Raw genomic sequence first — 25,233 nt, forward strand, 5'->3', positions numbered from 1 at the left:
GGCGCTGCTCAGAGAGATGTTGAAGATGTCGGTAAGAACATCTGCTAGCTGGTCTGCCCATCCTCTGAGCACTCTGCCAGGAATGTTGTCTGGTCCAGCAGCCTTCCGTGGGTTGACTCTTGTAGTAGTTTTTAATGCCAATTTTGTGAAAAATCACTCAGCATCTTTGGGGTTTTGATTTCAGAAGAATAGACTTTATTATCACACAATAAAGCCGAGTTGCCTACGGTGGAACCACAGTACCAACAACAACAACAACAACAACTGAACCATCTCTGGTTTGGTTTTACTTAAATACACCTCCTCAAACAAGGTGGGGTTACATGCATTATCTATCATGCTCTTCATTGGTCTTGACCATATTAAGAAATAACAGAATGTCCTTCGGAAGAGATCAATTCTCCCCCCTAAGTAATGCTATTTATGATTCTGCACACACAGTCAAATTGTCAAACATATGTGAGCACACATTCATCACGTCCACAGGCCTTTACACACAGTAAACTGCATGTTTGCCCCTCAGACATAACTGTGGTATAAATCAACAATGTTTTTCATTGATTATTCCTGATTAACTTGATAAAAATATACTACATGTTCCCTCCTCTGTGACTTTCTATAGGCACAAATTAACATATTTAAGCATGTACGTGCTCCTGGTTTGGTCTTGTTTTTGGTTGTCACAGTTTAGAGTGTATCAACAAAATATTCATCCTAATTTGAAGAGTTCTTGCTTGTAGTGTAGATGTCTTCAACCCAGATGCTTTGCGCATCGTAGAGGGTCACCCTTTGTTGAGAGGTTAACCAGCACTTACACCCAGGGCATGGTTCTTCATATCTTCTTATATATTCATTGAAGGAATCAATTTTCTCCCAAGTTGGTCTTTCTGTCCATTCAGGGTAGTTGCCATTGCATTGGGCTATTCACATCAATCAAAGTCATCTGTTTTACTGTTGCTCGAATCCAAAATTTATTTTACTAAGGATCACACAGAATCTTATTCCTTCCACAATGTTATTATCCAGATATTATATTAATTTTAGTTAATTGTGCACCCCATTTCTTTTGGCAATCAGGTCATGTTAATTTTAGTCACCACCATATATTCTTTTCCATTCTTCATTATTATTAAAATGTACATGAGTTCAATAAAAGCATAAACAAAAATAATTTCCAATCGTAACCCTTCATCATGCAAACAGTCCCAGGTTTGCTTTATACTTCTTTAATAATTTAGGCACTTCTTTGTATGTAACGGTTCTCAAAGCTTTACCTCCAAAATTCATCTGTAATTGGTCTTCTACACAGGGTGTGATCCCCTGATAACACAGTGATAGAATTCCTGGTATTTATCGCTGTGATAAAATGTTTTAATAAAGCGGTTATTAAGACACTGTCAGGTTGAGTGGAACTCACAACTTCTGGCAGGTTTCTTCTAGACCTCCCTTTTGATGCTTCTTTCCTAAAAGCATCCATCCACTTCCTTAAACCCAGTTCATCCTTCTTGGGCATGTTTCCAGGGCGGTGGAACCCTGTCTTAGGCAGCTCTCATTTTGCAATTGGAGAGTCTTTACCCGTCATTGGGTCGTCACCTCTTACCACTGGAGAATTTTACCCATCATTGGGTCACATCTCTTGTCTCTGGTCTCGGTACCGCTCAGTCTTATTATCCAATCTGTAATAATCTGGTATCAGCAAACAGATATTTTCCCTTGCTTCAGGGAGCATCACCTGAGAACCATCACAGCCAATGGAGCCATCTACAACTGCTCAAACATTGAGACAGTCCAAAACATGGTTAAATTCACAAAGCATTATTCAAAGTTCAACAATCTATTGAAATTGTCCAAATGAAAAGCAAAATGCAACAATTGAACTCATTTACAGTTCACTAATTTCCATTCAAGTTGTTACGTTTTCTCCTTTGGCAGAGGTCACAAAAGACCTTGTCTCTTGGTGAAGACTTACCATCAGAACAAATCAAAATACATGATCGCCTCTGTCAAGCTTCTAAGATGCTTAATTTAAATCATCACTTTAATTTAATAATTTCTAAGTAGTTTTAGAACCTACATTTATTCTTCCAGGTGTACATTCAACCAAATCTCTTATCTTTAGTATGAGCACTTCACTTCAAATTGCCCTCTGAAAATAACAAATCTTTAATCATGATGAGGAAAGCTGTTTGAACCTTTCCTTCATATTACTGTATCTAACACATCATTTTCCATATAAAAGAAAATAAAATCAAAAGAAAATAAAACAATTTAGTGATATGGTTTTAGCCCACTTAAAAACCTAAACTGAGAGCGAGAGGGAAAGAATTTTGAGGGAGAGATTGCACTCCTTCACACTGTTGTTACAGTTATTCCTCTTTTTTCCTTAGAAAATTACAATAACACATTTATGTAATTCTACAACAGAGAATAGTGATAAATGTAATTTAATAAAATGATATAATCAAATATACTTTATTATATTATCTGCTTTCAACCTTTGCCATTGTAAACCATCTTCAAGAAAACTTCTAGAATTTCTACTTCTCTTATCCCTTCCCTCCTCGCGCAATAAAATTAATGCGCATTTGTATTCAGACCATTGAGAAATTTAAGTTTTCGTTTTAAGTCAATAAACTTTCTTATGATTACTGTCTCCCGTTTCTTACTACTTTCATTATGTCAAATAAACCAACATAAATCACCTTTTTAAATCAACAGAAAATAAATTGAAGATTTTAAACAAAATAAAATAATAAAGTGGCACAATGGAAGTTCAGACAAAGGTCTTGTGTTTTGCAATAATTGATCAGTAAAATACATTATGTCCTTTGAATTTCTTACAAGTCTCATTTTTTATATCCTAATGTTATCATCATTTAATAATATGAGTTTTCAGTTATTATCGTCTTATACTTATCAGCATTTTATGATCAATTATTCAGTTAAATAACAGAGACAGATGTTACTGTGCATAAACTGTATACCTCTAAAATTGTATTTTCATGGATTTAACTCAAAATAAAACTAGCTTACTAGAAATAGACACTTAATTAACACCTTGTAGTACTGATTAATCTTTTTCTTTAAAGTGAGGGTAGTCTTTGGAAAATTTAGGGGAGTAAACAATCCAATATGTTACTCTTACTTTGCCAACAAATTAGCAATTAGACGCTGGATTTAAATTTAGACCCTCAGAACAATTTAGACATGGATATTGCACCCATGGATGGCATTTGGAGAATCAAACATCCAATTAGTCATATATGACTGAAATCAACTTATCAAGAGAAATTTGAATCCACAATTGAAATGTCAATTCAGTAATGATTACCAGCATTCATGATATTAGGAGGGCCAATCATATAACAGCCCACATACTGTATTTCTCAGTCTTTTTCCTTTTCTCCGGACTGTCTCCTGTAACATAAGCTTCTTCAATAAATCATCTGGCTCAGCAATCTGCAATGGTGAGAGACTGGTTCCAGAATGAGTTATTGAAATGACTTACACAATGCTGACAACAGAGAGAGTAAAACATAGTTAGCATCAATTTCACACAGAATAGAAACATTACATCAAATTATTTATGATATTCAATTTAATCCTAATGTTTCTCTATGGGTTTCACCTAATACCAATCTCCAGTTTTTCCTTAGCATTATCAATATTTTTTCAATCAAATATACCACATATTGGGACTTATTTCAATTCTATCTGGCATGATTGGTCATAGAACAAACCCAAGAAAAAACTTATCTGAGTAAATTTGAAACGTAGAGAACATGAAATGATTTAAATCATTCTTAAATTTATTTTCTTTAATTCTAGTCTCAGTGACAACTTTCAGTGTACCCATGATCAACCAATGCCTACACTGTATATATAAAACAAGAAATAAAAGAAAAATGTCTAATCTTAAAAGAATCTGCTATCTCTTTTTTCTAAATTCGGGGGCCCCCTGTGTTTGACTAGAGACATTATGGTTTAACCTCTCTGTCTTATTTTTGGTTGATCAAGTTTACACCAATAAAGTTGCACAAACATGTACATTGTTCTCTAGACATATTTAAACACATCAAAAATAAAACATATAATCCTGTGTTTTTATATACTGTATCAAGACATTATAGTTTAATTTAATATTGTTAAAAATGTTATTCTCTCATATTGGACTAGACAGAACATAAAACAGACACATGAATGTGAAATTTTCACATTTAAGATTTACTTTTCATATTCCAATTTCAAAATCTTTCTTTTTAATCTCTCTTTCCCATTTTCTGTGGCTTTGATAACTACTGGTCTCACTACGAGAAATTCTATCTACATTCTATCTAAAGTATTTGGAGCTGACCTTTGGGAGCTGACCTTTGGGTGTTGACCTTTGGGGTCATATAGGGAGGTATTTTTAAAAGGGTCCTGTCATTTTACCCTCCTCTGCACGCCTCAGCTTTTCTGGCCTGCCTCATATTTCTCAGTGAATTTTAAACTTTCTGGATATAGCTCTTACTTTATTTTACTCTTATCTTTTTATTTATTGATTTTTTAACCTTTTAATCTAACTGTCTTTCTAAATCATTTTCCTTATCTTCTTCTAATATATGAATTATTATACCCCATACATGAATACATTTCCTATATGTTTGTCAATTTTTAGGATCAGTTTTCATCTAGATTTTAGTTCTTATTTCTCCACTTGTTCCTTCTTCATTTTTACTTGGCATATAAAAATGAAAAATTATTTTAGCACCATTAATTTAGATAAATCACTATATTTAGAGAATAAATGAATCTTTTATTTTTTAAATGTATTTCCTTCTACACTAATATTCAACAGCAATATTTTGAAACAATTTTTCCAATTTCTTTCACCTTTACTTTTTAATACACAAAGTTCATTCACGTCACTTTATTATTTATTTATTTCGCTTTCTCATTTCTTTGAGATTTTACACAGTGGACTTCTAGATTTTAGTATTTCCACTGGAGTTTTACCTTATGTAATATAACAACACTTATCTTAACTACAACCTTTGTTTAAATTCCAATTACTTAGTTGACTTCATTTTAATGCAATACACTAGACTTAAAGCTTTAATTCTTATTCTCTTTATTTATTATTTTATTTTTCTCCTAACTATTTTTGATTTTTCATACTATTTTTAATTTCTTTATCGTTGTTTAATTTTTTATTTCAATTTCAAATGTTTTAGTGTTACTTGTCCCTGTGCTTTAAATGTTAAACTTTAAGCACAGATATCTTTTGACTTCTCTGTATGAAGTTCACTTCTCTTCTGTGACTGGCTAGTTCAGAGGCTTGTCATATTTTTCAGCTGCTAGTCTAAAAAAAAAACCTCACAAGCTAAGAGTTAACTTTCTGTCTACGCAGCAAAGCTGAGTCTCTCTAACTTGGTCACACACCCTACAATACCTCTTGAATGTATAGATTCTCTGCATGAAGTCAAATACATTTCTATGCTACAGTCTAGTTTAGGAGTTAGGCCTATGTTCTAGCACATTCCAATCAACAGCTGCTAGACTAAGAACAGCCAAGACTAAATGTTTTCCAGCCAGTTGTGAGTTAACTTTTTGATTTCTTTTTTCCTAATTTCGTTTTACATCTATATTATCTCACTGTTTTTATTATTTTTCTTATTGTTTGTTTATACTCTATTAAATGTATCTTTCTATCTATATATCTTTATCATTGGTTTTATCTCCACTTTACAACCAGAATATTTATTAGGTGCCTTTTCTTCCTGTTATATCAGCTCTCCTCTGCCTGAATATAGTGATGGAAGGTTGAAAATAGCCCAAATATATTTTCTCTGCTGTAAATTGCATATATACACCTTACCATTTATGCAGCACAGGCTGATATTTTGGAACATTTTTAGTTTTCTATATTGTAACAAAGTTAATTATTCCAAAGTTTCTCAAGACAGGCTTTCATTCCAATCTTTGTACTGGGCTTATGTCTGTACTCAGTCATACACGTCCATACACACTTGCTCTTCACACACTTTCAAACACAAATACAGATACTCTCACAAACCACAGAAATGACCACACTTTTTACAAACACAAGGCCTTTATAAACACAGAGCTCACTATAACACAAAATAATTCTAGAACGCAACTATTCTACCACTCCTCTTGAGTGACCCATTCCTACAGGATTTATACACACACACACACACACACACACACACACACACTCCTCTTGAGTGACCTGTTCCTACAGGTTTATAAACATAAACTCTTTTTGAGTGACCTGTTCCTACAGGTTTTATACACAAACACACCCTTCTTGAGTGACCTGTTCCTACAGGTTTTTAAACACAAACACACCCTTCTTGAGTGACCCGTTCCTACAGGATTTATAAACATACACTCTTTTTGAGTGACCCGTTCCTACAGGTTTTATACACACAAACACACACTCCTCTTGAGTGACCCATTCCTACAGGTTTTATAAACATACACTCTTTTTGAGTGACCCGTTTCTACAGGTTTTATACACACAAACACACACTCCTCTTGAGTGACCCGTTCCTACAGGTTTTATAAACATACACTCTTTTTGAGTGACCCGTTCCTACAGGTTTTATAAACACAAAACAATTAACAAAAATGTACTGTTATCCATCAAGGCCCACTTAACAGTAGAAAACAGATGATTGCATGCAATTATTTCTTCTGGAATCAAAACCCTTTATTTATTCTTATTTTCCTTTTTTTTATTGGTTTAGAAGAGCTTTTTGAGCGTTCTTACCACCACAGGCGAACTGGCAAGTAACACAAACGTTTATAAGCAAAATATGCTTACCTCTTAATGGTGGCCACCGTGTTTGTGTTCGCATTCCCAGCCAGCCTGTGATGTAACGACTCTGCTCTCTTCTGTCCCTGTTCGGGCGCCAATTGTAGTAGTTTTTCATGCCAATTTTGTGAAAAATCACTCAGCATCTTTGGGGTTTTGATTTCAGAAGAATAGACTTTATTATCACACAATAAAGCCGAGTTGCCTACGGTGGAACCACAGTACCAACAACAACAACAACAACAACTGAACCATCTCTGGTTTGGTTTTACTTAAATACACCTCCTCAAACAAGGTGGGGTTACATGCATTATCTATCATGCTCTTCATTGGTCTTGACCATATTAAGAAGTAACAGAATGTCCTTCGGAAGAGATCAATTCTCCCCCCTAAGTAATGCTATTTATGTTTCTGCACACACAGTCAAATTGTCAAACATATGTGACCGATCACGGAAAGTAGGGACACAAGTCGGTTTTGGGGCATTTTGAGTTATTCACAGATTCTGAAAGTGTAGTCTCCAAGCTTTCCAACGATTTGTAACACATGGAAATCTGACAATATTTGGAGAAGTTGTGGCCATTTGAAGGTAGGCACTCAAAAAAGCTAAAAGGGGAGAAAACGGCCTCAAAAGATTGTGCAGTTCTCACCTCTCTCTGCTGCTGGGAGTGACAATAGGGCTCATTTACATCTCATTTAGATAAGCCATACCCCTGTAAAGCTCCCCCTGTAAACATGGACTAAACATGAGATAACGTGTAACGTGTTCTTAGAATGAACAAAAAACGACAAACTTTGATGTTTATGGAAACTCACCCCATAAGAAACAGAAAAGTATTCTTGCAGATCTCGTTGCCTCCAATGAAATAAGTCGTTCGGGCACACTTTCTCTTTGTCGGGTCTTCTTTGTGGATGTAACCATCTCCGAAGTTTGCACTGTGCGTCTGTTTGCCTCTAAATGTCCAATAATTCGCATGACGCCAGTCCGATACATTCTTCCTCGTCTTCATCTTCGCTCAGTTGTAGATTAGGGATATTATTCAGTCTTATCATGCCACTTTCATCGTCGCTCAGATCGTCTTTCAGAATCAGTGAACGCTTGTTCATAAGCATCCGGCTTGTCGAAGAAGTACTTCAAAACATTTTCGTTGTAACGCCACGGTTCAGCTCGTCTCGCGACATTCTTTGCGGCGTCCATCTTCATTGAATTTTGATATCAGATAGAGCCGGCTAGAGCGCTGCATAATAAGTAGCCACGCTGTTAGGGGCGGGGGCAAAGCGCCGGCGGCTATTCAGTACGGAAATACACACAGACAATGACACGCCCTACTGCATGCTAGAATCTCCGAAAAACAAGCCGATTTCAACCTCAAAATGTACGCTTTTAAATATACCAATACTGTTATCTCAAACATGGAGAGGCTTCTTCATGATCTCAACTAACAGATTCTGCAAAAAAGCGGAAATCACCAATTTTGGAAAAAAACACTTGTTTCTCATTTTGCTCACAAGTTGTGCTGCCGACTTGTGTCACTGGTTTCCGTGACGGGTCACATATGTGAGCACACATTCATCATGTCCACAGGCCTTTACACACAGTAAACTGCATGTTTGCCCCTCAGACATAACTGTGGTATAAATCAACAATGTTTTTCATTGATTATTCCTGATTAACTTGATAAAAATATACTACACTCTACGTAGAGTTTTCCTCACATCTGCCATGGTAAGACAGAGCACCTGGTAGTTGGGAGGAGGGGTGGTCTTCCTCGCCACCACATCGTTCTGCACTTCAAACCGAGCGTAGAAGTCGTTCAGCGCATCTGGAAAGGAGGCATCTTTGTCACAGGCAACTGATGTTGTCCTGTAGTTGGTGATGGCCTGGATGCCCTGCCACATGCGCCGCGTGTCACCGCTGTCCTGGAAGTGACTGTGGATTCTCTGGGCGTGTGCGCGCTTTGCCTCTCTGATTGCCCGTGACAGTTTGGCCCTAGCTGTTCTTAGGGCTGCCTTATCGCCTGCTCTGAAGGCGGAGTCTCGGGACCTCAGCAGCGTCCGCACCTCCGCAGTCATCCACGGCTTCTGGTTGGAGCGTGTGGTGATGGTCTTGGAGAAAGTGACATCATCAATGCACTTGCTGATGTAGCTGGTCACTGATGCTGTGTATTCCTCCAAGTTGGTAGAATCGCCATATGTTGCAGCGTCCCTGAACATGTGCCAGTCAGTGCACTCAAAATAGTCCTGAAGAGCAGAGATGGCTCCTAACCACACAGAGCTGTCATGACTGTGAGCTAACAGCTTCATTAAATTGAGTAGCTCTCCACATAGCCTATAGTCAGCTGAATGCAATGAAAGGTTGTCATTTTGTCACAGTTCTGCTGTCCTCAGGAGTATTTATGTCACTGGCTCTGACATTGTGCCATTGTAAATTAAGTTAGTGAGCCAATTATTCTAACACAAAATCCATGATGATGTGAACTTTTATGTCATTTCAAAAAGAAGATTTAAAGGGATATAGTTCACCCAAAAATTAAAAGTATGTCATAATTTACTATTATATCTTTTCAAACTGTATGACTTTCTTTGTTCTCTGGAAAACAAAAAGAGATGTTAGCAGTATATATATATATAAATATATATTAGGGCTGTGAATCGCTAAAAAAATGTAACCGAGTTAATTACATGGTGTTCCGATTAATTAATCGCGATTAATCGCATAAATATTTGCTGAGAAAGCCCCTCATATAACGTCTAGGTTACGTATGTAACCTCCGTTCCCCAAAGGAGGGAACGAGACATTGTGTCAGAGAAGCGACACTAGGGGTCTCTCTTGAGCGCCGATATTCACCTCTGATCTATGAAAAAAGGCCAATGAGAAGTTGGCATGCCAGTATTTGCATATCCCGCTCCCGGACATACGGGTATTTAAGCGGGGCAAATATGGGAGTTCATTCAGGATTTTTCTGAGGGGCCGGAAATGGTCCGGCCACAACAGTGGCTCATCTCAGTGACGTGGCGGGGAAGACACAATGTCTCGTTCCCTCCATCGGGGAACGGAGGTTACATACGTAACCTAGACGTTCCCCTTCTGTCGCTCTCTCTACATTGTGTCAGAGAAGCGACAGTAGGGGTCCACTTATAAACGTGCCATGCGCTGAGCCGTGTACGTGAACTGCTGATACAGGAGCAAGCAGGTATTCTTACGTGCAAAGACGACCAACTGCATCAGACTGCACGTACCCTTCCCCAATGCCCCATTAAGGCCATCAGAGTCCTTCTCGTTACCCTGGAGGGGGGAACAAGGTGATGGCCGCCAACCTGGGAATGGGCCAGCCTGGCTGGGCCTCTTTTCTCTCTATGTTTCTCGCATAGAGCAACTACGGCCGGGGCCCTTACACGCATTGAGGGAAGGGGGTCTTAGAAGACCCTGCGGAGGCCACACCTACCCAACAGGGGAGGCAAAGAGTGGCAGATACCTCACATGGCCTGTTAGGACCTATGTGGAAAAGTTGGTGCGGTGGTAGATCCAACCTCGTAGAGGGGGTATAGCGTACAGCACCATGACCGAGGCAGCTGTAACTGCCTAAGGGAGACACGGGAGTCCGCTCGTGAGGGGACAGTACGGCGTAATTACACACAGGGGGAGTCTGAACAGGAGACCTTACCTGTGAAGCACCTATTCCAGTACAGGGTAGATTGGGTACCCGTAGTGGCTTGAGTCGGCGAGTTCCTCCGCTGAACTGCGGACCCAAAAGGGCTAGGGAGGAGTCAACCAGCGACCCGAAGATGGGATCTCCTGGGAACGGAGGCGCACTATTTTACCTCGGTTGAGGGAAAGGGCACCAGGCGCGATTCACCCGGTCAGATCGTCAGCGTGTTACCGAGTTCTATGGGCTCGGACCTGAGAAAACACGGGATGATACCGACTCAACTCGGAGATTGTAGAATCTCGAAAAAGTGTTAGGTGTTGCCCACCCTGCTGGTGAGCCTCTGTCCGGGCATACCAGAGCGGGCAGTGGGAGGTTTCTTGGGAGGCAAACAGGTCTACCTGGGCCTTGCTGAACTGGTCCCAAATCAGCTGGACCGACTGGGGGTGGAGCCTCCACTCTCCGCGGGCAAGCTTCGTCTTGACAGTGCGTCCGCTATCACATTGAGGTTGCCGGGGATGTGAGTGGCGCACAGTGAATTGAGTCGCTGCTGACTCCAAAGGAGAAGACGACGGGTGAGTTGTGACATGTGGAGTGAGGAGACAGGGGCATGAGGAAGACAGGGGCATGAGGAAGCGAGTCTTGTCAGCTTCGCGCATCTCGACCATGTTCAGCCATTGCTGACATTCCTGGACCACCAGCATGGCCATCGCCTGCCCGAGCGCCTGCGCTGTGACCTTCGTTGCTCTCAGGGTGAGCGCAGTTCCTGCAGCGTGTTGGGGTCAGGGCCACCCCCGTGCATGTTTCACAGTGCCTTGGCTTGGTGGACCTGCAGGAGAGCCATGGCATGCAGGGCGGAAGCGGCGTGTCCGGTGGCGCTGTAGGCCTTCGCGGTCAGCGAGGATGTTGCTCTACAGGTCTGGGAAGGGAGTACAGGGCAGCCCCGCCAGGTGGTATGGATTCCGGGACATAGATGGAGTGCAACTGCCCTATCTACCTGTGGAATCGCCGTGTACCCGTGGCGCGCTCTGCCGGCGAGGGTGGCGAGGGCGGATGAGCAGGTGGCGGTGTGACGAGTGGAGAAGGGTGCTCTCCACGAAGACGTCAGCACATCATGCACCTCCGGGAAAAACGGGACCGGGGGGGCGGGCGAGGCTGTGAGCGGCGCCCAGACCCCAGGAACCAGTGCCCGGGAAAGCATGTCGGTCATCTGTGCGTCGGCCTCAGCCTGGGCATGCAGGCCCGAAAGCGGCAGCCCAGGGGAGTCCTCAGCATCAGATACCGCGCCCTCCGATGCCGCGGCGAGCTCATCTGCTTTGATCGCAGGAGGATAGGCGGACTGGCTGTAAGGCGAGTCGCTGTTGCCTCGAGCACGGACGGGAGTCAACGAGCGTGACGGGGTGTGGGTAGTCCGAGGGGGCGTACCCGGCAGAGCTGCACCCGCTGCCATCCCCAAATCGCCTCCATCACCAACCGCATCGTCCTCAATCCCGTGGGACGAAGGTGCAACTCGGGGTTGCCGCGACCGCAAAGTTTTCATGGTCATGTTCTCGCAGTGAGAAAATGAACCATCCACAAACGCAGCCCCGGTGTGATTGTTACCCAGACACTCGAGACAACGCCTGTGGCCGTCTGAAGCGGAGAGCTCTCTACCGCATCCAGGAACAACACAGGGGCGGAAAGGCATCTTTATAAAGACGTGTCCTTAAAAGGACGTTCAACACCGCTGTGTTTTGCTCTTTTAGAGAAAATTACTCTTTTAAATAAAATCACTCTTTTATGAAAAAGGACTCGTGAGAGTTCTTTTATAATCTGCAACTGTCGAAGTGCCCAGGGGCAGGAATGCACAGCCGTGCAAACAGGAGAAAGCTGCTGTTGTGCGCCGTAGAATCCAACAGCATGCAGCAGAGGAATGACAGGAATGACAGGTTATGTCTGCAATCACGCAGCAATTGCAGACACGACCATTGGCTCCGAAGAAATTTTCTGAATGAACTCCCGTATTTGCCCCGCTTAAATACCCGTATGTCCGGAGGCGGGATATGCAAATACTGGCTGCCAACTTCTCATTGGCCTTTTTTCATAGATCAGAGGTGAATATCGGCGCTCAAGAGAGACCCCTAGTTTCACTTCTCTGACACAACGTAGAGAGAGCGACAGAAGGGGAACAATAATTCAATACATAAGGATGAAATAATTATACATAGTTATCCATCCATCCATCCATCGTCAACCGCTTATCCTGTGTACAGGGTCGCGGTATACATAGTTATCTTTAAATATAATTTTTTTATTCAGATAATTAAAATGCATTACATTCTTGTGGCAGAAGAGTTCATCATTGATAAGACGATAAAAGTGGCTTTAGAATACAATGTATTGTTTACTACCATATTATTGATCATAAGTCAATCATTGGCATACAGTTTACAGCAATCCATTTCACAAGTGAATTTGTCAATCAGTTGGAGATTTATCATGAGGGCTTGTTTAAGGAACTGTCAATGAACACCTGCGGGGTTTTTTTAGAAACAAGCCAGGGGTATACATAGTACACAATACTACAAATATATTTTACAATAATGCCAAGACATTATATTCATTACATATTGCAATGGTTTTCAATGCTTTGAAGTTGTTGGAGGTACAAAGAGTATTTAAATAATATATTTAAAAAACAAAATCCAAAATACTACTGTGTGCTCACATTCCCAAAAAAGATGAGGGGCAGATTTATCTACAGCATTACAGAAGGAGCAAAGTGGATCTGTTTCAGGGTGCATGTTTCTTAAATAAATATTGACTGGGAAAAACTGTGTAACAGTTTAAAGGACACCTCCTTAACCGGTAATTAAATATTTGTGAGGTAAAGACCATATGATAGGGTGACCACCTGGCTATTGCTCTGTTGCAGGTCAGCAGACCTGATTTTGCGGGACAATGCGGGACACGAGGGAGAGATAACTTACTATTATTGTACTAGGTGAATAAATATTGATTTTATATTAGATGTATTTTTGCAGTGATGTTAAACGTTAATGACGGCGCTGTGAACGTCACTAAGTTTGGCATAAGGTCTACGATTCAAACTAATTTTAACAGCACAGACCTACTCAATGTAAACAAATGAAGTGAAAATAATAATCTAATCGTTAAAAAGCACATTTCCAAATAAGCACATCAATTCCATTATTAAAGACTAGAAAGATTAAATGCGTTCTTACCAGATTTAGTGCATCTTGAATTAAATTTTTTTGTCTGATCTGGCTGCTTCGAGTAGGGCCTTCTCATTCATTATGACTGTAGAACTCCTGGCAGATGTAGGTGTTCACTTTCACCAGGAGTTCACATTTGATGAGGTCCACAGATGCTCAGTTCCTTGTCTCTGTCCACGCAGCGGTCATCAGTGAAAACACCCTATCCACGAGCGCATTGCTGACAGCTCAAAGCCAAAGATATCAGAGCTGTCATGTTTGGGGCACTGAACTGCTTCAGAAGAGTTGTCCGTGAAACTTCGGAGGCATACCCTGCACTCTCCTTTTTTAGGGTCACCTGTAACTGGTTTTATCCATGTATATATATTTTCTCCAATTCTTTATTATACGAACAAAGACAATTTTTCTTCTCGGGAGCTCCGGATAGACCCATTTTTCTGTTGCATTTTTTTTCCCAGTGTTTTCCCGCTCTGGCATGAAAAAAAGGCTGAGCTGCGCATGTTCAGTGTTTTCTTATTAACTATTTTTTATAGTGATTTTGTAATTAAAGGACGATGAAATAAAATGATGCCGAAATAATAATAAAGATAAAAAATTATACAGCCAAAATGACTTGCGGGACGCGGAACAAAGATCCCAATTTCGGGACTGGTTCACCCTACTATACGACCTGCGTCAGACATGCTTGTGTCACGTATCGGGTGTGTTACGTCATAAAAATAAAATGTTTAGGTCACTGTGTCAAGTTAAATATAGTTTAATACTCAATCTTTAAACACATATTGAGATCCCTTAGTTCGCATTTGAACCCTTAGTAACGCATATCTGTGTTGTTTTCTTCACTGTATAAACTGTGTGTTGCTCACACAGCTGAAATTTCACTTACTGTCCTCTGGAGTATACAGGATGTACTACAAGCATGCGATTAAATGCGTTAATAATTTTAACGTGTTATTTTTTTGTATAATTAATTGCGCGTTATTAACACGTTAACTCGACAGCCCCTAATATATATATAAATAAATAATATATATAAATTGTGAGGGAGGCTAACAGACTCGTTAACATTTACTTTTGTGTTCCACGGAAGAAAGTAAATTGTACAGGCTTGGAATTTTATGATGAGGCTCAGTAAATGATGGCAGAATTTTCTTTTTTGGGTGAACTAACCTTTTAAGTTTGATCAAAACTTTTTCTGCTTTGTTCCTTCTTTCAGATGGGTTGTAAAGTGACTGTCTTGCTATTTATCTATTTCCTGGCTACAAACTACTACTGGATTCTGGTGGAAGGCTTGTATCTGCACAGCCTCATCTTTATGGCATTTTTGTCTGACTCTAAGTACTTGTGGGGCTTCACTTTAATCGGATGGGGTGAGTATTTTATGGTAGTGACTTTCCTAGAAGAAGCAACTTATGTATATTTCCACCACTGCTGGGTTTATAGCATTTCTTGCAGATAAAATAAACAAACAAGACATTATCAATGCAAATTTAGTTTGTGTTATGAGAAGTTAGATAAACTCTTTTAGCAGCTATTTAACTGAGTATAATCTGGTATAATTACTTTATTATTAAATTTTCTTTGATTTCCATTTCTTTTCACATTTCAGCCATCTAAACCTTGACATTAAGGCAATAACTTGTGGGAATTTTTGCAATCTAAATATTAAATATAGCTGCAAGCAGCAATGCGGATTCCTCCTCAAAATGGCAAATCATTTAAAATTGATCAGTAGATGGTTGGGGATAAACCCTCCCAATTAAGGAATTCAAAAAAACATGTCTTTGTCTGAATCCTAAACGAAACATTTTCAATGTACAGGAAAATCCATACCGGACCTTATGGATCCTTGAGGCTTTTTTGTTCCCAATGAGAAATGAGGCATGTACACCAAGTTTCAGAAGAATTGGACAAATGGCGTGGAAATGGTATCACTTTGAAAATATTTTTTTGGGGCGTGGCCTGTAGCACCACCTATGGTCGAATGTGGGCCATTCTTGGTTTGTGGGTTCCTGTTGGCCTGTAGTATCAATGTACAAAATTAGAAAATATTTGACCAGAAAATGGGAATTTTGGAGTGGCCTGTAGCGCCCCTAGGGGCTGAATGTGGGCCATTCTTGGTTTGTGGGTTCCTTTTGGCCTGTAGAATCAATGTACCAAATTAGAAAATGTTTGACCAGAAAATGGGACTTTTGGGAATTACCTGTAGTGCCCCCTAATGGCGAATGTTGGCCATTCTTGGTTTGTGGGTTCCTGTTGGCCTGTAGTACCATTGTACCAAATTAGAACATTTTTGACCAGAAAATGGGAATTTCGGCATGGCCTGTAGCGCCCCCTAGGGGTGAATGTTGGCCATTCTTGGTTTGTGGGTTCCTGTTGGCCTGTAGTATCAACCTACCAAATTAGAACATTTTTGACCAGAAAACGGGAATTTTGGCATGGCCTTTAGCCAAAAATTCGCCCCTAGTGGCGAATGTCGGCCATTCTTGGTTTGTGGGTTCCTGTTGGCCTGTAGTACCATTGTGCCAAATTAGAACATTTTAGACCAGAAAATGGGAATTTCGGCATGGCCTGTAGCGCCCCCTAGGGGCGAATGTTGGCCATTCTTTGCGCAGTACTTCAGAGTGATGTCATCTTGAAGCATGTTAGGTTTGAAAAACCATCAGTAAAAATTACATTTGATTTATTGACACGTATATATTGTTAAAATTTGGACATTTACATAAACACGCCCCTTTCAGCCATTTTGTATCGTATTCATTTTTCCTAAGTAACGTTTTCAAAGACTTCAATTCTACACATGTGTACCAAATTTCAAGTCAATTGGAGCTACGGTTCAGGAGAAGAAGAGTTTTGTAGGTTTTCGCAAATTTTCAACGTACGGGAAAATCCATCATGGCGGAAGTTATGGGTTCTTGAGGCTTTTTTGTTCCCCATGAGAAATGAGGCATGTACACCAAATTTCAGAAGATTTGGACAAATGGCGTGGAAATGGTATCACTTTGAATTTTGTTTTTTTGGGCGTGGCCTGTAGCGCGACCTATGGGCGAATGTTGACCATTCTTGGTTTGGGGGTACCCGTTGGCATGGACTATCAATGTGCCAATTTAGAAAACTTTTGACCAGTGACTTTTTGAGCTATTGGGGCTCAAGGAGAATAATAATAATAAATATAGCTGCAAGCAGCAATGCGGATTCCTCCTCAAAATGGCAAATCATTTCAAATTGATCAGTAGAGGGTTGGGGTTAAACCCTCTCAATGGATGAATCCAAAAAACATGTATTTCTGTCTGAATCCTAAACGAAACATTTTCAGTCTACAGGAAAATCCATCATACCTTATGGATCCTTGAGGCGTTTTTGTTCCCAATGAGAAATGAGGCATGTACACCAAGATTCAAAAGAATTGGTTAGATGGCGTGGAAATGGTATCACTTTGAAAATATTTTTTGGGGCGTGGCCTGTAGCGCCTCCTATGGGCAAATGTGGGTCATTCTTGGTTTGTGGGTTCCTGTTGGCCTGTAGTATCAATGTACATAATTAGAAAATATTTGACCAGAAAATGGGACTTTTGGGAATTACCTGTAGCGCCCCTAGGGGTGAATGTTGGCCATTCTTGGTTTGAGGGTTCCTGTTGACCTGTAGTATCAATGTACCAAATTAGAACATTTTTGACCATAAAATGGGAATTTTGGCGTGGCCTCTAGTGCCCCCTAGGGGCTGAATGTTGGCCATTCTTTGTTTGTGGGTTCCTGTTGGCCAGTAGTATCAATGTACCATATTAGAAAATTTTTGACCAGAAAACGAAATTTTGGGAGTGGCGTGTAGCGCCCCTAATGGCTGAATGTGGGCCATACTTGGTTTGTGGGTTCCTGTTGGCCTGTAGTATCAATGTACCAAATTATAACGTTTTTGACCAGAAAATGGGAATTTCGGCTTGGCCTCTAGCGCCACCTAGTGGTGAATGTCGGTCATTCTTGGTTTGTGGATTCCTTTTGGCCTGTACTATTAATGTACCAAATTAGAACATTTTTGACCAGAAAATGGGAATTTCGGCATGGCCTGTAGTGCTCCCTAGGGGCTGAATGTTGGCCATTCTTGGTTTGAGGGTTCCTGTTGACCTGCAGTATCAATGTACCAAATTAGAACGCTTTTGACCAGAAAACGAAATTTTGGAGTAGCCTGTAGCGCCCCTAAGGGCTGAATGTGGGCCACACTTGGTATGTGGGTTCCTGTTGGCCTGTAGTATCAAAGTACCAAATTAGAAAATTTTTGACCAGAAAATGGGAATTTTGGCTTGTCCTGTAGTGCTCCCTAGTGGCTGAATGTCGGTCATTCTTGGTTTGTGGATTCCTGTTGGCCTGTACTATTCTTGTACCGAATTAGAACATTTTTGACCAGAAAATGGGAATTTTGGCTTGTCCTGTAGTGCCCCCTAGTGGCGTATGTCGGTCATTATTGGTTTGTGGATTCCTGTTGGCCTGTACTATTAATTTACCAAATTAGAACATTTTTGACCAGAAAATGGGAATTTTGGCATGGCCATTCTTTGCACAGTACTTCAGAGTGATGTCATCTTTAAGCATGTTAGGTTTGAAAAACCATCAGTCAAAATTACATTTGATTTATTGACACGTATATATTGTTAAAATTTGGACATTTACATAAACACGCCTCTTTCAGCCATTTTGTATCGTATTCATTTTTCCTAAGTAACGTTTTCAAGGATGTCCATTCTACACATGTGTACCAAATTTCAAGTCAATTGGAGCTACGGTTCAGGAGAAGAAGAGTTTTGTAGGTTTTCGCAAATTTTCAACGTATGGGAAAATCCATCATGGCGGAAGTTATGGGTTCTTGAGGCTTTTTTGTTCCCCATGAGGAATGAGGCATGTACACCAAATTTCAGAAGATTTGGACAAATGGCGTGGAAATTGTATCACTTTGAATTTTGTTTTTTGGGCGTGGCCTGTAGCGCCACCTATGGGCGAATGTGGGCCATTCTTGGTTTGGGGGTACCCGTTGGCATGGAGTATCAATGTGCCAATTTAGAAAATTTTTGACCAGTGACTTTTTGAGCTATTGGGGCTCAAGGAGAAGAATAATAATAATAATAATAATAAATATAGCTGCAAGCAGCAATGCGGATTCCTCCTCAAAATGGCAAATCATTTAAAATTGATCAGTAGATGGTTGGGGATAAACCCTCCCAATTAAGGAATTCAAAAAACATGTCTTTGTCTGAATCCTAAACGAAACATTTTCAATGTACAAGAAAATCCATACCGGACCTTATGGATCCTTGAGGCTTTTTTGTTCCCAATGAGAAATGAGGCATGTACACCAAGTTTCAGAAGAATTGGACAAATGGCGTGGAAATGGTATCACTTTGAAAATATTTTTTTGGGGCGTGGCCTGTAGCGCCACCTATGGTCGAATGTGGGCCATTCTTGGTTTGTGGGTTCCTGTTGGCCTGTAGTATCAATGTACAAAATTAGAAAATATTTGACCAGAAAATGGGAATTTTGGAGTGGCCTGTAGCGCCCCCTAGGGGCAAATGTGGGCCATTCTTGGTTTGTGGGTTCCTGTTGGCCTATGGAATCAATGTACCAAATTAGAAAATGTTTGACCAGAAAATGGGAAATTTGTTGTGGCCTGTAGCGCCCCCTAGGGGCGAATGTTGGCCATTCTTGGTTTGTGGGTTCCTGTTGGCATGTAGTATCAATGTACCAAATTAGAACATTTTTGACCAGAAAACGGGAATTTTGGCGTGGCCTTTAGCGCCCCCTAGTGGCGTAATGTCGTCCATTCTTGGTTTGTGGGTTCCTGTTGGCCTGTAGTACCATTGTACCAAATTAGAACATTTTAGACCAGAAAATGGGAATTTCGGCATGGCCTGTAAGCCTCTAGGGGCTGAATGTTGGCCATTCTTTGCGCAGTATTTCAGAGTGATGTCATCTTGAAGCATGTTAGGTTTGAAAAACCATCAGTCAAAATTACATTTGATTTATTGACACGTATATATTGTTAAAATTTGGACATTTACATAAACACGCCCCTTTCAGCCATTTTGTATCGTATTCATTTTTCCTAAGTAACGTTTTCAAGGATGTCCATTCTACACATGTGTACCAAATTTCAAGTCATTTGGAGCTACGGTTCAGGAGAAGAAGAGTTTTGTAGGTTTTCGCAAATTTTCAACGTACGGGAAAATCCATCATGGCGGAAGTTATGGGTTCTTGAGGCTTTTTTGTTCCCAATGAGGAATGAGGCATGTACACCAAATTTCAGAAGATTTGGACAAATGGCGTGGAAATTGTATCACTTTGAATTTTGTTTTTTTGGGCGTGGCCTGTAGCGCCACCTATGGGTGAATGTGGGCCATTCTTGGTTTGGGGGTACCCGTTGGCATGGAGTATCAATGTGCCAATTTAGAAAATTTTTGACCAGTGACTTTTTGAGCTATTGGGGCTCAAGGAGAAGAATAATAATAATAATAATAATAAATATAGCTGCAAGCAGCAATGCGGATTCCTCCTCAAAATGGCAAATCATTTCAAATTGATCAGTAGAGGGTTGGGGTTAAACCCTCTCAATGGATGAATCCAAAAAACATGTATTTCTGTCTGAATCCTAAACGAAACATTTTCAGTCTACAGGAAAATCCATCATACCTTATGGATCCTTGAGGCGTTTTTGTTCCCAATGAGAAATGAGGCATGTACACCAAGATTCAAAAGAATTGGTTAAATGGCGTGGAAATGGTATCACTTTGAAAATATTTTTTGGGGGTGTGGCCTGTAGCGCCTCCTATGGGCAAATGTGGGTCATTCTTGGTTTGTGGGTTCATGTTGGCCTGTAGTATCAATGTACATAATTAGAAAATATTTGACCAGAAAATGGGACTTTTGGGAATTACCTGTAGCGCTCCTAGGGGTGAATGTTGGCCATTCTTGGTTTGAGGGTTCCTGTTGACCTGTAGTATCAATGTACCAAATTAGAACGTTTTTGACCATAAAATGGGAATTTCAAGTGGCCTCTAGTGCCCCCTAGGGGCTGAATGTTGGCCATTCTTTGTTTGTGGGTTCCTGTTGGCCAGTAGTATCAATGTACCATATTAGAAAATTTTTGACCAGAAAACGAAATTTTGGGAGTGGCCTGTAGCGCCCCTAATGGCTGAATGTGGGCCATACTTGGTTTGTGGGTTCCTGTTGACCTGTAGTATCAATGTACCAAATTAGAACATTTTTGACCATAAAATGGGAATTTCAAGTGGCCTCTAGTGCCCCCTAGGGGCTGAATGTTGGCCATTCTTTGTTTGTGGGTTCCTGTTGGCCAGTAGTATCAATGTACCATATTAGAAAATTTTTGACCAGAAAACGAAATTTTGGGAGTGGCCTGTAGCTCCCTAATGGCTGAATGTGGGCCATACTTGGTTTGTGGGTTCCTGTTGGCCTGTAGTATCAATGTACCAAATTATAACTTTTTGACCAGAAAATGGGAATTTCGGCTTGGCCTCTAGCGCCACCTAGTGGTGAATGTCGGTCATTCTTGGTTTGTGGATTCTTTTTGGCCTGTACTATTAATGTACCAAATTAGAACATTTTTGACCAGAAAATGGGAATTTCGGCATGGCCTGTAGTGCTCCCTAGGGGCTGAATGTTGGCCATTCTTGGTTTGAGGGTTCCTGTTGACCTGCAGTATCAATGTACCAAATTAGAACGTTTTTGACCAGAAAACGAAATTTTGGAGTAGCCTGTAGCTCCCTAAGGGCTTAATGTGGGCCACACTTGGTATGTGGGTTCCTGTTGGCCTGTAGTATCAAAGTACCAAATTAGAAAATTTTTGACCAGAAAATGGGAATTTTGGCTTGTCCTGTAGTGCTCCCTAGTGGCGTAATGTCGGTCATTCTTGGTTTGTGGATTCCTGTTGGCCTGTACTATTCTTGTACCGAATTAGAACATTTTTGACCAGAAAATGGGAATTTTGGCTTGTCCTGTAGTGCCCCTAGTGGCTGTATGTCGGTCATTCTTGGTTTGTGGATTCCTGTTGGCCTGTACTATTAATTTACCAAATTAGAACATTTTTGAACAGAAAATGGGAATTTTGGCATGGCCATTCTTTGTACAGTACTTCAGAGTGATGTCATCTTTAAGCATGTTAGGTTTGAAAAACCATCAGTCAAAATTACATTTGATTTATTGACACGTATATATTGTTAAAATTTGGACATTTACATAAACACGCCCCTTTCAGCCATTTTGTATCGTATTCATTTTTCCTAAGTAACGTTTTCAAGGATGTCCATTCTACACATGTGTACCAAATTTCAAGTCAATTGGAGCTACGGTTCAGGAGAAGAAGAGTTTTGTAGGTTTTCGCAAATTTTCAACGTACGGGAAAATCCATCATGGCGGAAGTTATGGGTTCTTGAGGCTTTTTTGTTCCCCATGAGGAATGAGGCATGTACACCAAATTTCAGAAGATTTGGACAAATGGCGTGGAAATTGTATCACTTTGAATTTTGTTTTTTGGGCGTGGCCTGTAGCGCCACCTATGGGCTGAATGTGGGCCATTCTTGGTTTGGGGGTACCGCTGGCATGGAGTATCAACGTGCCAATTTAGAAAATTTTTGACCAGTGACTTTTTGAGCTATTGGGGCTCAAGGAGAAGAATAATAATAAATATAGCTGCAAGCAGCAATGCGGATTCCTCCTCAAAATAGCAAATCATTTCAAATTGATCAGAAGAGGGTTGGGGTTAAACCCTCTCAATGGATGAATCCAAAAAACATGTATTTCTGTCTGAATCCTAAACAAAACATTTTCAGTCTACAGGAAAATCCATCATACCTTATGGATCCTTGAGGCGTTTTTGTTCCCAATGAGAAATGAGGCATGTACACCAAGATTCAAAAGAATTGGTTAAATGGCGTGGAAATGGTATCACTTTTGAAAATATTTTTTGGGGCGTGGCCTGTAGCGCTCCTATGGGCAAATGTGGGTCATTCTTGGTTTGTGGGTTCCTGTTGGCCTGTAGTATCAATGTACATAATTAGAAAATATTTGACCAGAAAATGGGACTTTTGGGAATTACCTGTAGCTCCCTAGGGGTGAATGTTGGCCATTCTTGGTTTGAGGGTTCCTGTTGACCTGTAGTATCAATGTACCAAATTAGAACATTTTTGACCATAAAATGGGAATTTCAGCGTGGCCTCTAGTGCTCCCTAGGGGCTTAATGTTGGCCATTCTTTGTTTGTGGGTTCCTGTTGGCCAGTAGTATCAATGTACCATATTAGAAAATTTTTGACCAGAAAACGAAATTTTGGGAGTGGCCTGTAGCTCTCTAATGGCTTAATGTGGGCCATACTTGGTTTGTGGGTTCCTGTTGGCCTGTAGTATCAATGTACCAAATTATAACTTTTTGACCAGAAAATGGGAATTTCGGCTTGGCCTCTAGCTCACCTAGTGGTGAATGTCTGTCAATCTTGGTTTGTGGATTCCTTTTGGCCTGTACTATTAATGTACCAAATTAGAACATTTTTGACCAGAAAATGGGAATTTCGGCATGGCCTGTAGTGCTCCCTAGGGCTTAATGTTGGCCATTCTTGGTTTGAGGGTTCCTGTTGACCTGCAGTATCAATGTACCAAATTAGAACATTTTTGACCAGAAAACTAAATGTTGGAGTAGCCTGTAGCTCCCTAAGGGCTTAATGTGGGCCACACTTGGTATGTGGGTTCCTGTTGGCCTGTAGTATCAAAGTACCAAATTAGAAAATTTTTGACCAGAAAATGGGAATTTTGGCTTGTCCTGTAGTGCTCCCTAGTGGCTTAATGTCGGTCATTCTTGGTTTGTGGATTCCTGTTGGCCTGTACTATTCTTGTACCGAATTAGAACATTTTTGACCAGAAAATGGGAATTTTGGCTTGTCCTGTAGTGCCCCCTAGTGGCGTATGTCGGTCATTCTTGGTTTGTGGATTCCTGTTGGCCTGTACTATTAATTTACCAAATTAGAACATTTTTGACCAGAAAATGGGAATTTTGGCATGGCCATTCTTTGCACAGTACTTCAGAGTGATGTCATCTTTAAGCATGTTAGGTTTGAAAACCATCAGTCAAAATTACATTTGATTTATTGACACCTATATATTGTTAAAATTTGGACATTTACATAAACACGCTCCTTTCAGCCATTTTGTATCGTGATTCATTTTTCCTAAGTAACGCTTTCAAGGATGTCCATTCTACACATGTGTACCAAATTTCAAGTCAATTGGAGCTACGGTTCAGGAGAAGAAGAGTTTTGTAGGTTTTCGCAAATTTTCAACGCACGGGAAAATCCATCATGGCGGAAGTTATGGGTTCTTGAGGCTTTTTTGTTCCCCATGAGGAATGAGGCATGTACACCAAATTTCAGAAGATTTGGACAAATGGCGTGGAAATTGTATCACTTTGAATTTTGTTTTTTTGGGCGTGGCCTGTAGCGCCACCTATGGGCTGAATGTGGGCCATTCTTGGTTTGGGGGTACCCGTTGGCATGGAGTATCAATGTGCCAATTTAGAAAATTTTTGACCAGTGACTTTTGAGCTATTGGGGCTCAAGGAGAATAATAATAATAATAATAATAATAATAATAATAATAATAATAAAACCATCAATTATAATAGATTCCTCCTACGGAGGAATCTAATAATAATAATAATAATAATAATAATAATAATAATAATAATAATAAAACCATCAATTACAATAGATTCCCTCCTACGGAGGAATCTAATAATAAAACCATCAATTACAATAGATTCCCTCCTACGGAGGAATCTAATAATAATAATAATAATAATAAATATAGCTGCAAGCAGCAATGCGGATTCCTCCTCAAAATGGCAAATCATTTAAAATTGATCAGTAGAGGGTTGGGGTTAAACCCTCTCAATGGATGAATCCAAAAACCATGTATTTCTGTCTGAATCCTAAACTAAACATTTTCAGTGTACAGGAAAATCCATCAATACAGACCTTATGGATCCTTGAGGCTTTTTGTTCCCAATGAGAAATGAGGCATGTACACCAAGTTTCAGAAGAATTGGTTAAATGGCGTGGAAATGGTATCACTTTGAAAATATTTTTTGGGATGTGGCCTGTAGCGCCTCCTATGGGCAAATGTGGGTCATTCTTGGTTTGTGGGTTCCTGTTGGCCTGTAGTATCAATGTACATAATTAGAAAATATTTGACCAGAAAATGGGACTTTTGGGAATTACCTGTAGCTCCCTAGGGGTGAATGTTGGCCATTCTTGGTTTGAGGGTTCCTGTTGACCTGTAGTATCAATGTACCAAATTAGAACATTTTTGACCATAAAATGGGAATTTCAAGTGGCCTCTAGTGCTCCCTAGGGGCTTAATGTTGGCCATTCTTTGTTTGTGGGTTCCTGTTGGCCAGTAGTATCAATGTACCATATTAGAAAATTTTTGACCAGAAAACAAAATTTTGGGAGTGGCCTGTAGCTCTCTAATGGCTAATGTGGGCCATACTTGGTTTGTGGGTTCCT

General features: G+C 40.3%; 1 pseudogene; it reads left to right on the plus strand.

Moving 5' to 3' along the window:
• Nucleotides 1-25,233, plus strand: part of LOC127654567 (parathyroid hormone 2 receptor-like) — a 125,259-nt pseudogene that overhangs the window by 48,970 nt on the left and 51,056 nt on the right.

The sequence above is a fragment of the Xyrauchen texanus genome, chromosome 14 (genome assembly GCF_025860055.1).
Source record: "Xyrauchen texanus isolate HMW12.3.18 chromosome 14, RBS_HiC_50CHRs, whole genome shotgun sequence".
NCBI lineage: Eukaryota > Metazoa > Chordata > Actinopteri > Cypriniformes > Catostomidae > Xyrauchen > Xyrauchen texanus.